This window comes from Mauremys mutica, chromosome 2 (assembly GCF_020497125.1).
Source record: "Mauremys mutica isolate MM-2020 ecotype Southern chromosome 2, ASM2049712v1, whole genome shotgun sequence".
NCBI lineage: Eukaryota > Metazoa > Chordata > Testudines > Geoemydidae > Mauremys > Mauremys mutica.
In genome coordinates this window covers 103104120-103119052 of record NC_059073.1, presented here as the reverse complement: position 1 = coordinate 103119052, position 14933 = coordinate 103104120, and the positions used below count along the sequence as shown (strand labels likewise).

General features: G+C 41.4%; 1 long non-coding RNA gene across 5 annotated transcripts in view; it reads left to right on the top strand.

The window, feature by feature from the left end:
- Positions 1–14933, top strand: part of LOC123364756 — a 125149-nt gene that overhangs the window by 67349 nt on the left and 42867 nt on the right. The window contains exon 2 of one of the 5 annotated variants that reach the window (XR_006577260.1): positions 12844–12911. The exons of the other annotated variants lie outside the window; for them this stretch is intronic. This is a non-coding gene — a long non-coding RNA (uncharacterized LOC123364756). The remainder of the gene's footprint in view (positions 1–12843; positions 12912–14933) is intronic. 5 annotated transcript variants of the gene reach the window in all.

Genomic DNA, 14933 nt, shown 5'->3' with positions numbered 1-14933 from the left:
CTGTACTGATGATGCATCTATTACTTTGGAGCAATGTTTTTAGCCATCAAGGAGATGTTTATAGTTCACAATTCAATGTAAAGTGCCCTAAACCTCAGGCCTTAGTTCTCTGGAAATGTGATATGAGAAATCGCAAAAGAAAATGACACACTCTGCTCATTTGCTGACTATTTTCAGAGCTCCTGAATGCCTATGAATAAACACTGCCACACCACCTGACACAAGCCATTCAGGAAGCTTAACATTTTCTGTAACCCCAGTTTCCTGGAGCTGGAGTTCTCTTTTAAATAATTTATAACTCTAAAAGTGAGATAAGACTATCTACAGTCTTGGCTTTTTTCTCTGTGCTAGGTTATTCCAAACCACTTTTTGCAAGGGGCATCCATCATGATAGACCCAGTTTTACCCTCATCCCACAAAGGCAACTGAGAGACACAGACTGGAAAGAACATCAGAACTGGAGATAGTCTGATGTCATTTAATTACTATAAGTTATTTAAAGAAGCTTTGAAGAATTCAGCAACTGGGGTTATAATAATTTTAACATATTTATTCAAATTTCTGAAGTGTACTGGTCATCGACCTCTAAGCACACATACCTACAATGAAAACAAGAGTTTTACAATTTACAATTGTCTCCCATTTCCATCAACCTGCACCACTCTTGCCACCCCAAGAAAAGCCTGGGAAAAGAATGAGGCCTTGCACATGCATTGAAGGTGATCAAATCTGGATTCTGGTGGATCACAGGGGAAAATAAATTCAAAATCAGTGGACCCTCCCTGAAATTGGCCCTCCCATTAAAACAAAGAATGCCTAGACTGACTGCAACTGGCATGGAATCAGATCAGCCAGTACCAGTACAGAGCACAAGTAAAAGTTATAATGTATTGTCACCTGAACTGTTGCTTAGTAAGAAGCCAGAGTCTACACTGGTTTCATTTTCTGAAAGGTGCAGTCCATGTAACCCTAATTCTAGATGGAGAAGGCAGGAGTAGTGTCGGTGAGCTTCATACCCAATAGAAAAGACCACAAACTTCTTACCAAGCACAAATTATGAAAATTGCCATGACAACCAGTACTACCTCCTTATCAAGTAATCCCCAGGGATCCAGTATGACCCCAGTTTGCAAGCCTACCCATAAAGTGGTAGACCAGACTCCCAAAATTGGCAGTGCTGATATAATCATTGCCATTTCTTCTTGTGGCCTCCTGAACTCTATAACATCACTAAGGTCTTATCTCGATTGATCCCAACCAGCAATCCCTCAGCCAAACTGCAGTTTGGTTAGACATTGGGTAAGTCATTCAAACTACACCAATCAAGGTAGAAGAGATGCACATGTAAAGTTTGGGGTCATTCACATATTGAAGGCATCACAGCACACAGTAACCCTGCTGATGACCATATGTACATGTTAAACAACAGTGGTGACAGAACAGACCTCTGTGGGACCCGACGTGATAGGGCGAGAATTCTCAGGGCAGGAGAGCTGTTGCCTAATACTACTCTCTGGGATCTCTCAGAGAAGAAAGGAGTGGAGCCATTTAAGAACAACCCCATCTACTTTTGATAGGTTCCAGGGATGGGTTAACAGCAACAGATGGTCAGCGGTATAGAGGCAGCAGATAGAGCTAAAAGAATCAGCTGACACCCATTTTTCATCCATTCCCGGGGGAAGGAGATGAAACAACATACACAGTGCACTCTACATACTATATCCAGGCCCAAAACCAGACAGACTGGGATATGTGGAGACACAAAGACCCCCGAGTGCTTTCAAAGCTGTTTCACCACAACCTTCTCAATCACCTTCCCCAAAAAGGAAGTTTCAACACAGAATAATAATCAGAGAGGCTGGCAATGTTAAGAGGTGGTGTCTAAAAATGTAGCACTGTGACAGAATCTTTCACAATGGTCTCAGAGTGTTTCCTTTTGTGCTAGGCAGATATCATTGTATCCATTTAACAGATGGGTAAATTGAGACACCAGGAAGTTAAGCCCAAGATCATAAATAGGGCTGGGAACAGAACCTGTCGAATTTTCAGCATAATTTCCCATCGACTTCAATGGGAAGTCCTGCATAAAATCTGATGACATAAGATTACTCAAAGAATATTACTCCACTCCTAAGCATGAGTCAAACCACTACACATTCCTTCCAAGTCCTAGGGTTATGGAAAATGGTAGACTTCCTGCACAGCTGTTTCTCTTGTGTCCCTCATTTTGGGCCATTGTTCCACACTGTATCCTTTGTTTTTCAAGGCAGTAGGACAGAGAATATTAAGGAATGAAGGAATGTCTTCTCTTGAACACAATGTAAGAGAGACGTCTCATGTTCTTTTTGTGTTCTGTGTATCCTGAGTTTTAATCTGCGTGCAAAGGAAGTAAATTTAGGTCTAAAATGATAGGCATCCCTGGTGACAAGAAACTGAGATACTAGATAGGCCAAAGCAGTAAACAAAGCCAGTCATACCTTAATTTATTCCCACCTCTGAGCCAAAAATACCAAGCATAGTCTTAAATGTTTAGGGAAAAACACAGGCACATGTTTTACTGTTGCAGAATGGAAATGCTAAGATTTTCAACAGCGAGAATAAGAAATTTCTCTTCAATGGTTTAGATATCACATATCAGCTTCACACTTGTATTTGACAGAAGGTGACAAACAACAGCACACAAATTGTTGTTAGGCGGCCTTGGCACTTGAAACTAACAATTTTCATTTCCTTGGCTTCACCTAAAGCTTTCCTCAAGCATTATCAGCCATACCCCAGTGCTGAAAGAATTTGTGCCATGGCTGATAACACTTAACATACATGCACAAAATGTGCTTACAACACAGATATGCAAAGAATTCAAGTAGGTAACTGTAGAAAACACTGAAATAATTTGCAAATTTGTCCTTTTTGTTATTTTGTTTTATTTTTTTAAAAGAACTGAGTTCATTTTAAACTGATCTTGTTAGCACGGGATTTTCTACAAACCCAGTGTCTTGGTATAAATTTAAGGGACACAAATTGAAATAAATCACAGTCAACGTAACCAGGAATTTGACACCTAACTGTATCATTTCCACAATTTCAGGCCCTCTGCTGGCTGAGCTTTTTCAGAAATATGTATGTGAAGTTAGGCTTGTAAGTCTGTATTTAGGCACTTGAAAAAGTGGCCTGGTTTTCAAAAGCACTGAGCAGTCAGCATTCAGCAGCCTCCATCAACTTCAAACGGAGCTGCTGGCTGCTCAGCACTTTTGAAAATCACACCATTTTTTTTAAAGTGCCTAAATATACATTTAGAACTAGGAGCCTAATTTTATGAACCCATTTCTGAAAATCTTGGCCTGGGTATTTCTGTTGTTATTGTTTCAAAGCTCTTGAGGAAAGCAGAACAAATAGGGTTTCACTGGCCTGACCCTACTGGAGCATCAGCACATATGTTCTTGTTCCTCACTTTTAGTTTTCAGATTGTGACTGGTGGGGTTTTCTTGAAAAAGTATTTTATTTCCTCTTCCCCATACAACTAACAACAAGCAACTTTTTCCTGCTCTGTACTGGCCATTCCCCTAATTGTTAACCATTAAAATTCTGGTGGTTGGGGATTTAAGTTAAGTTCACTGGTCTGATATATATCTATACATACACACACACACACACGTATGCACATTTCTACATTTAAATACTGCTGTTGTTCAGAGAAAATGGCCTTGCTCTGGCTTGGCATATATTGTGCATCATTAGTGGAAGTTTTCACTGTGTTCATGGAAAGGTGTCGCTCTGTGTGTGTGTGTGTGTGTGTGTCGGTGTGTGTGAGAGAGAGAGAGAGAGAGAGAGAGAGCGCGCCAGGAATTATCTATGCATAAAGAAATTAAAAGAGAATATTTTTCCAGAGCAATTGAAGCCCATCTCCTGAACAATGACGACAGCTCCTCATTTTCGACAACAATAGAGGGCACGTAGGAGTCAGCTCATTAGAATATCTGTGGCTCTTTTCTGTTCTCTCTGCATTAAGCCCCCATAATGTCAGTTGTCACTTATTAATGACAATTAACTAGTAATCAGCAGTGAGACTCTTCGAGGTGGTCCTTGCCTGACAGGTGAAGAAAGAGAACATTGCGTAGTGCCATGCAGTGACATGGAACCTTCAAAGGGAGCACGGCATTTCCATAAATTATTTCAGAAAGAAATTTTCTTTTATACATTCTCTTTAAAGCTTTAGGATCTTTAACCCTAGAAGGACTACGCTGTTGTAGCTGTCCTCCTCTGCCCCAATATCTTTATTAATTAATAAAATCTGACGGCAGCCCAAACTGTTCTGTAATCAGATGCCCATCTGGAATAGCAATAAACCCACCCTGCTGTAAATAATAATACCCGATCCAAATATTCAGCGTTAGGTGCTGATTTACAATATCTGGGCATCCTTTTTAGGGAAATTGCTAACTGATAATAGCTAGGTGAATGGCCAGTACAGATTGCTGCGGATCGAATATAATTTTTTTAATTAAATGATTCAAAAGTGTCTGAGTGTACACATAGCCAGTCTACAAACTACATGTTCTTGTCAATGTTCTTCCTCTCCCAATGTTCTAATTGCTTTTTGCACCCACTCGTTTTGTCTTTTCTTAAATTAGATAGTAATAGATAATCTCTGCTCCAAAGTGTTTACTATGTGTTTGTACAGCACTAGCACAGCGGGCTTTGAACATGATCTCGGGCTACTTTATTATATAAAATTAACTAACAGCTTTTGCCTGCTATTGCTGAACTATTCTAACGAGGCACAACATCAGAACCCTTTACCAATCCCCTTCTGACTTGTGGTTACATTTATCTGATTTACTGTGGCAGGGGTAGCATTTAGAGTGAAAGCTCTTTGGGACAGAGACTTTCTTTTTTATTCCAGGTCTAAACCCTGACCGGAGCATCAAAATGCTATCACAATGCAAATAAATAATTTCTGCTTTTACAAAAACTTAAGTGACACATGAGAATACTGTTTTCCTCACTCCTTACAGTTGCCTCTACTGGCTTACATAACACTACTCAAACAGCACTCACTCCTCACTTTACTCGGGCTCTTCACTCAGTCTTCACTTCTTAAGCTTCCCTGGTCCTGAGCCCCCAACTTCTTAATGAACAGTTACCAGTTCTCACACCTTCTCCCTATTGAGCTCCACAGGCTTCATTAAGCAACTCCAATCCTCACTTCTCTACTACAAATCCTAAAATCCTCATTTTCCCTCACTGCAAAGTACCCCGAAACAGAATCCTCCTCCTCCTTACTCCAAGACTCCTGCAACAGCTGTCACCCAAAGAACCTACCAAACATAGCTCACAAGCACCAGTGCTCACATTTCTCAATGAAAAGTTCCACTAAGCTTAAATCACCGCATCCTTATTTCTAAAGGCCTCCAAACCTCTCTATTCTCGCACCACTCAGTTCTAGCTTTTCAAGATCACCGTCCCTTCTTCTCTTGCTGATTGCCAAGCAGTTTATTCTCTTAACACAGATCCTCCAGTCCTTGCTTCTTGGCACTGCGCATTTCCAAACCACATTTCTTCCTAAAGCAGATTTGCAGAGCCATCTGCCAGCTGTTATCACTACTGATCTTCACTCATTTCTAGTCACTCCTTGGTCCTTTCTACTACTTCTTGCTTGTGTTTTTCCAAATTCCCAGTCATGTTTACAGCTGAAAGTTCATGCCTCATTCAATTGATTCAAATCCTTACTCCGTAGAGATCCTCACACTGCATTTGCCATACTGGAACAAGAGTAACTTTTTTTCAGCTTGTCTTAAACTGCTTCCAAAGTCACATCAACTATATCCAGAAAAAGCCCTCTTATACCAGAACCAAAGTTTCCCCACAAGGACTTAGATCCATATAATTATAGCAATTTAACCTCTGACCCTACCTTATATTGCTATAACATTCCCATGTAGACAAGCACTTATAAACAGTGAAAACAATCTACAATGCTACATCCAGGGCCGGCTCTAGGCACAAGCGCTCGAAGCATGTGCTTGGGTTGGCACTTTCCAAGGGGTGTCAATCCGACTCCTTTTTTTTTTTGTTTGTTTGAGGCGCAAAAAGCCGGGAGCCGACCCTGAGTGGAGGTGAGCTGTGGCGGTGTGGGGAGGGCTGAAGGAAGTAACCTGGTGGCGGGGGGGGGGGGAGCTGAGGAACCGTGGGGAGGGGTAGGAGGGGAAATGCAATGAGCCCAGTGGAGGAGGAGGCAGGGCCAGGGATTTGGGGAAGGGGATGGAATGGGTGGGGAAGGGGCGGAGTTGGGGTGGAGGGGCACAGGAAAATTTTTTGTTTGGGGCGGCAAAAATCTTGGAGGCGGCCCTGGCTACATCTCCACTTTCATAAACAGTAAGAAATGAGACGCTAAACGACTGCTCTGAACCCAACATCAGGGCATTCTCCAGGTGAAGGAGGAGTGACTATGTGTCCCTTGGAGTGAATTTGTTGTCTGTTTGTTTGTTGTTGTGGGCTAGTTTGCTTGCTTGCTTGTGCCTGCTTTATTGAAGTTCATAGTGTGGTCTGTTTTGGTGACTGTGTACTGAGCCTAGTGGTCAGCTAGCTTTAGCCTGCCATCCCTGTGATCCCTAATCCCTTTAGGGTCCCTCGATGAGGGAGTGAGGCTAACTCAGGGGTTTTAAAAAGACAGCTCCTAAACAATTAGAGGAGTTAATGAACAGGGGAGTTTTAGAGCGGAAGAGTAAGAACCAGATACGCTTAATAAACTTAAACCAATATCCCCCCCCCCAAAGGAAAAAAACAAAGAACCAAACACAAAGAAAAAACAAAAAATCCTGCAAGATTAAAAATAATGCAGGCAGAGGTCTAGCAGTAGAGTGGGCGCTATCCAGTTTATTGCACTGAATACAGCATGTATAATTGTGGGCAGACGGTGTATGTGGGCAATTAGTGCAAGCAACTGATGGCCCTCAAACACCAAGTATAGGCTCCAAAGACCAGAGTGGCTGAACTGGAGGAGTTGAGGGAGACAGAAAGGTACACAGAGAAGATTTTCCAGGACACAGTTGAATGGTCTCACCCCCAGTTTGACAGCCTCTGCACCATTGAGGAAGATGAAAGTCTCAGGGAAGGAGGACATCAAGCTGGAGTGGAAAAAAACAGTCCCTTAGTTGGGACTCTCTTTCCAGGTGATGTCATGGTATCCTCTCGCACTGAAGATACCTCTTTGGAGAGGGAATTTCAGTCATTAGGAAGAGACAGGTAATAGTAATGGGGGAATCAATTATTAGAAGTATAGACAGCTCGGTTTGTGATGACCAGAAGATCTGCATGGTGGGTACAAAGGTTGCAGACTTCTTGAGACATCTAGATAGGCTTATGTGCAGTGCTGGGGAGGAGCCAGTGGTTGTGATACATGTAGATACCAATGACATAGGGTACGAGAGAAATCCTGGAGGCCAAATTTAGGCTGCTAGGTAAGAGATTAAAGTCCAGGACCTGCATGGTAGCATTCTCTGAAATGCTTCCAGTTCCACGTGCAGGACTACTTAGACAGCAGAACTGCAGGGTCTCAATGTGTAGATAAGATGATGGTGTTCAGAGGAGGGAATTAGGTTTATTAGGAACTGGGGGACGTTTTGTGAAAGGAGGAATTCCACCTAACTCAAAACAGAAACAGATTGCTGGCATTTAAAAAGGTTGTAGAGGAGTTTTTAAACAAAGGGCTGGGGGAAAGCTGATAGCAGTGGAGGAGCGCACTGTTAAGGCAGACACATCCCCTAGGGGAGGATTTATTAAAGGGGCTACATAAAGAGGACAGGATAGAGGACAGGTAGGAACTGAAGCAAAACAGTCAAAAGAAAAGGAGTCCCATTCAATTACATCACATGAAGGCAGACAACTAAATATTGACAAGTTTTATAAGTGCTTGTGTACAAATGTAAAAACATCTAAATACTAAGATGGGTGAACTTGAGTGCCTGGTATTAAATGAGAATATTCATATAATAGGCACCACAGAAACTTGATGGAATGATGATAATCAATGGGACACAGTAATGTCAGGGTACAAAATATATAAGAATGACAAAGTAGGTCATGCTTATGGGGGAGTAGCACAATATGTGAAAGAAAGCATAGCGTCAAACATAATAAAAATCTTAAATGAATCAAACAGTACCACAGAATCTTTATGGACAGAAATTCCATGCTTGAATAATAACATTATAGCAGTAGAAATATACTACTGATCACCTGACTATGACTGTGAAATGCACACTGAAGTTAGAGAGAGCAGAAAAACAGAAAACCCAATAATAATGAAGGATTTCAATTATCGCCATATTGATTGGGTATGTGTCACCTCAGGATGGGATGCAGAAAATTTCTTGACACCATTAATGACTGCTTCTTTGAGAGCTAGTCCTGGAAACCACAAGGGGAGAGGCAATTCCTGATTTAGGACTAAGTGAAATCTGGTCCAAAAGGTGAATATAGTAGAATTGCTCAGTAATAGCCACCATGATATAATTAAATTTAACATCCTTGTAGGGTGGAAAATATTTAAGAAATCCACCACAGTAGCATTTAACTTAAAAAAGGGGAACTATGCAAACAGGAGGAGGCTCAAAAGAGTGAAATGCCTGCAAGCTGCATGGAAACTTTTTAACACCACCATAATAGAGGCTCAAACTATATGTATATCCTAAATTAAAAATAAAAACAAGAGTAAGAGGACCTAAAAAATGTCACTATGGCTAAACAGAATAAAAGAAGTGGTTAGAGACAAAAAGATATATTTTAAAAATTGGAAGTCAAATCCTAGTGAGGGAAATAGAAAGAAGTATAAATTCTGGCAAGTCAAGTGTACAAGTATAATTAGGCTGGCCAAAAAAGAATTTGAAGAGCAGTTTGCAAAAGACACAAAAACAAACAGCAGTGATTTCTTCTAAGTACACCAGAAGCAGGAAGCCTGCCAAACAGTCAGTGAGGCCACTGCATGATTACAGAGTTAAAAGAACACTCAAAGAACATAAGGCCATTGTGGAGAAGCTAAATGAATTCTTTGCATTGGTCTTCACTGTAGAGGATCTGAGGGAGATTCCCACACCTGAGCCATACTTTTTAGGTGCCAAATTTGAGGAACTGTCCCAGATTCAGGTGTTAATAGAGGAGGTTGGAGAACAAAATGATAAATTAAATGGTACTAAGTCACCAAGATGAGAGCTCTGAAGGAACTCAAATATGAAATTGCAGAACTACTAACTATGGTATGTAACTATTGCTTAACTCAACCTCTGTACCAGATGGCTGGTGGATAGCTAACGCGTCGCTGATTTTTAAAAAAGGCTAAAGAGGTGATCTGGCAACTACAGGCAGATAAGCCTAACTTCAGTGGTAGGCAAATTGGTTGAAACTATAGTAAAAACAGAATTATCAGATGCCTAAATTAACTGCATATGTTGGGGAGGAGTCAACATGAGTTTTGTAAAGGGAAATCTTGCCTCACTAATCTAACAGGGTTCTTTGAGGGTGTCAGCGAACACATAGACAACGGTGATCCAGTGGATATAGTGTACTTAGACTTTCAGAAAGCCTTTGACAAGTTTAGTCACCAAAGCTCTTAAGCAAAATAAGCTGTCAAGGGATGAGATAGAAGAACCTCTCCTGGATCAGTAATTGGTTAAAAGATAGGAAACAAAGGGTAGGAAGAAATGGTTGGTTGTCATAGTGGAGAGAGGAAAATAGCAGGGTCCCCCAAGAATCCGTACTGGGACTAGTGCTGCTCAACACGTTCATACATTTTTTGGAGAAATGGGTAACAAGTGAGGTGGCAAAGTTTGCAGACGATACTAAATTACTCAAGATAGTTAAATCCAAATCAGACTGCGAAGAGTTATAAAGGGATCTCACAAAACTGGGTGACTGGAAAACAAAATGGCAGATGAATTTCAGTGTTGATGAATGCAAAGTAATGCACACTGGAAAACATAACCCCACAAATACAGACAAAATGATGGGCTCTAAATTAGATGTTACTACTCAAGAGATCTTAGAGTCATCATGGATAGTCCTCTGAAAACATCTGCTCAATGTGCAGCGGCAGTCAAAAAAGCTAACAGAATGTAAGGAACCATTAGGAAAGGGATAGATAATAAGACAGACAATATCATACCACTATATAAATCCACAGTACACCCACACATTGAATATTGCATGCAGTTCTGGTCTTCTCAGCTCAAAAGAGCGATATTAGAATTGGAAAAAGGTATTGGGAGGGTAACAAAAATGATTGGGAGTATGGAACAGGTTCCATATGAGAAGAGATTTAAAAGACTGGAGCTGTTCATCTTAGGAAAGAGAGGACTAAGGAAAGATATGATAGAGGTCTATAAAATCGTGTATGGTGTGGAGAAAGTGAATAAGGAAATGTTATGTATTCCTTCACGTAATACAAGAACGAGAAGTCACCTGATGAAATTAACAGGCAGCAGGTTTAAAACAAACATATAGAAGTACTTCTTCGAACAACACACAATCAATCTGTGGAACTCATTGCCAGGATACACTGTGAAGGCCAAAAGTACAACTGGGTTCAAAAAAGAATAAGTACATGGAAGATAGGTCCATCAATGGCTATTAGCCAAGATGGTCAGGAATGCAACCCCATGCTGTGGGTGTCCCTAAACATCTGACTGCTAAAAGCTGGGACTGGATGATAGGGGAAATATCCCTCAGAGTGCCCTGTTCTGTCCACCCCCCTGAAGTATTTAGCACCCGCCACTGTCGGAAAAAAGAATAGTGGGCTAGATGGAGCATTGATCTGACCAGTATGGCCATTCTTATATCAGCACTTGAGAGGAAAGTCACTTTCTTGATTCAGTATAAAGCTAGTGCTGTTGAAGTGGTCATCTGAAACTGTAAACCTTAGCTCCCCTTAAAAAGTTTTATTTTCCCCCTTGGAAGGTGCAGAATGATGGTGACTTGCTGAGCCACTATGCCAGTTCTTATGGTTGGTTGGTGGGTGGGTTTGGTTTCTTTTATTTTGTTTTTATGACACTGAGCTTGTAACAATGCTTCCATGACAACAAATAAGATATTACACTTTGGAATGTCGCAGTGACAAACTAAGTCTAAACAGGACTTAAATGTTCACATTAGTTTTAACAGAATAATAATGAAAGAATTGACACCAGAAATGTTCGGAGTAAATCCCATTATCTCTGTATGCGTGAATATAATGTTTATTATTTTGTATGGGAATCAGAAACCCCACCTTTTCCTAATGGATTTATATATTCAGTGTCCTCTTCAGAATTTTACATCATTGGTCCCCACTAATTGCAGAAAGGAATGATGGAAAATGATATGTGATCCAATCTGTACATCTACAGTTGAGAAAGATTGTGTCCAATTCCAAGATTTTATCATGCCATTCAGAAATGCAAAACCCCCTGATTCCAAATAAATTAAGCAGGACCAACATTTGATCTCATCACTCTGGAATCTGGAATGTCTCTGAAAAGGTAAAGGGATGCTGGATATGAGACAAATAATAAGATATAATGAAATTGAATTGTTCAGGAAGATTAATACAAACTGACGTAACACCTACAAGTCCACCAGTGAAGACATTTTTTAAAAATCTGCTCCCACTTTGACATTGGATCTTCCAATCCCAGGTTATATTGGTGCTCTCTATATGTGGACTGGGCTGTTTGTCCTCTTTAAATTATAATATTCTTGGGGCAGAATAAAGTATGATGAAGAATCTGGTCTAGTGGCTAAGGCATTAAATGACAAATCAAGAGAGTTTTAGACTGTCAAGTCTTCTGGGCTGAGACTGTATCTTACTCCAACAATAAAATATTAAACATAGTAGAAGTTAATATATTAATATTGCTTTGTGTCCATTAGCCTAGATGGCTTTTGGTTTAAAGGATAAGTAATTCTGGTGGAGATCCATGCAAAAATCTCGACACTGATATGTTTGTCAAAAGGTTGGCTGAGCTAACATAATAAAAGTGAAGTTGGGAAATGACTAATAAAAGTTTCAACTAAAAATATGTCTTAAAACACAAAAGAAATCTAAAAAAATTAAAAAAGAGCAGGGTAATTTAAAAAAAGAAAAGAAAAGAATTAATCTATGGCTAGGTAGAGGGGCAACCGGGCTAGAGATCAAAGAGCACCCTCATCACCCAGCTCCTTTAGCCCTTATTCTACAATCCAGTCAGATTCGTACAGGTGGCTGCACAGATCTGATTGCAGGATCTGGGCCTTTGTGTATTATATTGATTTCCCCCCACAACCCTTCACCTTCTGTCTTTCTAAGCCCCTGTCCTTCCTGGGATCATCGAGTGCACGGAAGTCCATGGGATGCTGCCGATCCCAGTGCAGGACTAGGGTTTTAAATTGTAATCTTCAGAGGGCAGGGAGCATGGATTCTTCTGTGTTCGGGAAGTACTTAGCACATTTTGGGTGCTACTGCAATTTAAATACACGATGTTATTATAATAACAATAACAACAGTAGAAATGTCTTCCGTGTACCTTATAGGGATGACAGTACTGACAGTGTTCAAACAATAATAAGTGTATTAAAAGTGCAATCTAGGTAAGCCTTTAGGGCCATACATTAGTTTGCAAAAGCTGCAAAACAGAGGCATAATTATTGCTTAAGCTCCTGTGTTCCTACTTAGAAAGAGATTCTTGTATAATAAAGGTCAAAACAGAGATTATTACATTTTTAATCAGATAATTATAACTTAGACCCTACAGGTTTTCTATGGTGTCCTGAAACTTTTGGCTAATTATTTATTATAAATTCCATTGTCACCTAGCATTATCTGTTTTTAATTAGACAAGAACATAAGCCCTGCTGTACAATGAGAGGGTGAGCTCTGTTCTGTCATGGGTCAGAGAACAAAGGTAATGTTGCTTCAAAATTATTCAGTGTCAAGAACCATATAATATTTACAATATATATTTATAATATATATATATACACACACACAAAGTTTAAAAGAGGTAAACATATTGTGAGAAGACACAAAGAGTTGTTATACTATGATAAACTTTAGTTAGTATCTACTTGTTTGTTGATTAAGGTGCAGTGCTTCAACACATGACTTATTCTCATGGAGAATGGGATGAAAAATTTGTATCAGGGTATTTTTATTTTAATTATAGTGGATTAAATTCTGTCCCCATTGAAGTCAGTGGGAGTTTCCAGTGCAGCTGGAATTTCATCAAATGTGTTTCTAATGCTTTAGTTTCCCTTCCATGCTGTACTTTTTAAAACCTAGGTAATAATCAATTACAGGCCACAAAACAGACTGGGGCATTAGCTGATACAAGGAGTCACTTGCAATGATCACATTCCCTTATGGTTTATAGAAGATGAAATACCACTGTGAAGAGCAATGTAACAAATGCCATATGAATACAGGGTTTCAGACTTCACAAACTTATTTAGATGATACAGATGCTCTAGGGTTGGCATCATTTTGTGAAGCATGTGTCTTGGTCCAGTTATTCATAGTTAAGCATCAAGACCCTCTTTTGTCCCCCATTATTTTAATCCTCGTTGCTGCATGTGGCCTCTAAGGCCTTGTCTACACTACAAGACTATTTCGAATCTACTTAAGTCGAATTTGTGGATTCGACCTTATGAAGTCGAATTTATGTATCCACAATAAATACACTAATTCGAATTTCTGAGTCCACAGTAACGGGGCTGGCGTCGACTTTGGAAGCGGTGCACTGTGGGAAGCTATCCCACAGTTCCCGCAGTCCCCGCTGCCCATTGGAATGCTGGGTAGAGCTCCCAATGCCTCCTGGGGGAAAAATGTGTCGAGGGTGGTTTTGGGTAACTGTTGTCATTGAACCGTCAATCACGCCCTCCCTCCCTGAAAGCTCCGGCGGGAAATCTGTTCGCGCCCTTCTCTTGTCAGTTACAGCGCGTACGCCACAGCACTGTGAGCATGGAGCCCGCTGTGATCATCGCTGCACTTATGGCCGTTGTCAACTCCTCGCACCTTATCGTCCACCTCTTCCACAGTCAGCTGCTGAGAAATCGGGCGAGGAGGCTCCGGCAGCGTGGTGAGGACAGGAAGTCACAGAGTGGCGCAGACCTCTCACAAAGCAGGGTACGCCGCGCCGTGGAGATCATGGTGCCAATGGGTCAAGTTCATGGTGTGGAACGGCGATTCTGGGCCCGGGAAACAAGCACGGACTGGTGGGACCGCATAGTGCTGCAGGTCTGGGATGAATCACAGTGGCTGCGAAACTTCAGGATGCGTAAGGGCACTTTCCTTGAACTCTGTGACTTGCTGCCCTGTGTCCCCTGCCCTGAAGCGCCAGGACACCCGGATGCGAGCAGCCCTGAGTGTGCAGAAGCGAGTGGCCATAGCCCTCTGGAAACTTGCAACGCCAGACAGCTACCGGTCAGTAGCGAACCACTTTGGCGTGGGCAAATCTACCGTGGGGGTTGCTGTGATTGAAGTAGCCCACGCAATCGTTGAGCAACTTCTCTCAAAGGTAGTGACTCTCGGAAACGTCCAGGACATCGTAGATGGCTTCGCCGCGATGGGATTCCCAAACTGCGGTGGGGCTATAGATGGGACTCACATCCCTATCCTGGCACCAGCCCACCAGGCCAGCGAGTACATTAACCGAAAGGGCTACTTTTCAATGGTGCTGCAAGCACTGGTAGACCATAGGGGACGTTTTACCAACATCTTCGTTGGGTGGGCGGGCAAGGTTCATGACGCGCGTGTGTTCAGGAACTCTGGTCTGTTTAAACGCCTCCAGGCAGGTACTTTCTTCCCGGACCACAAAATAACGGTTGGGGATGTGCAGATGCCTACAGTGATCCTCGGGGACCCAGCCTACCCGCTAATGCCCTGGCTCATGAAGCCCTATACAGGCGCCTTGGACAGAGAGAAGGAA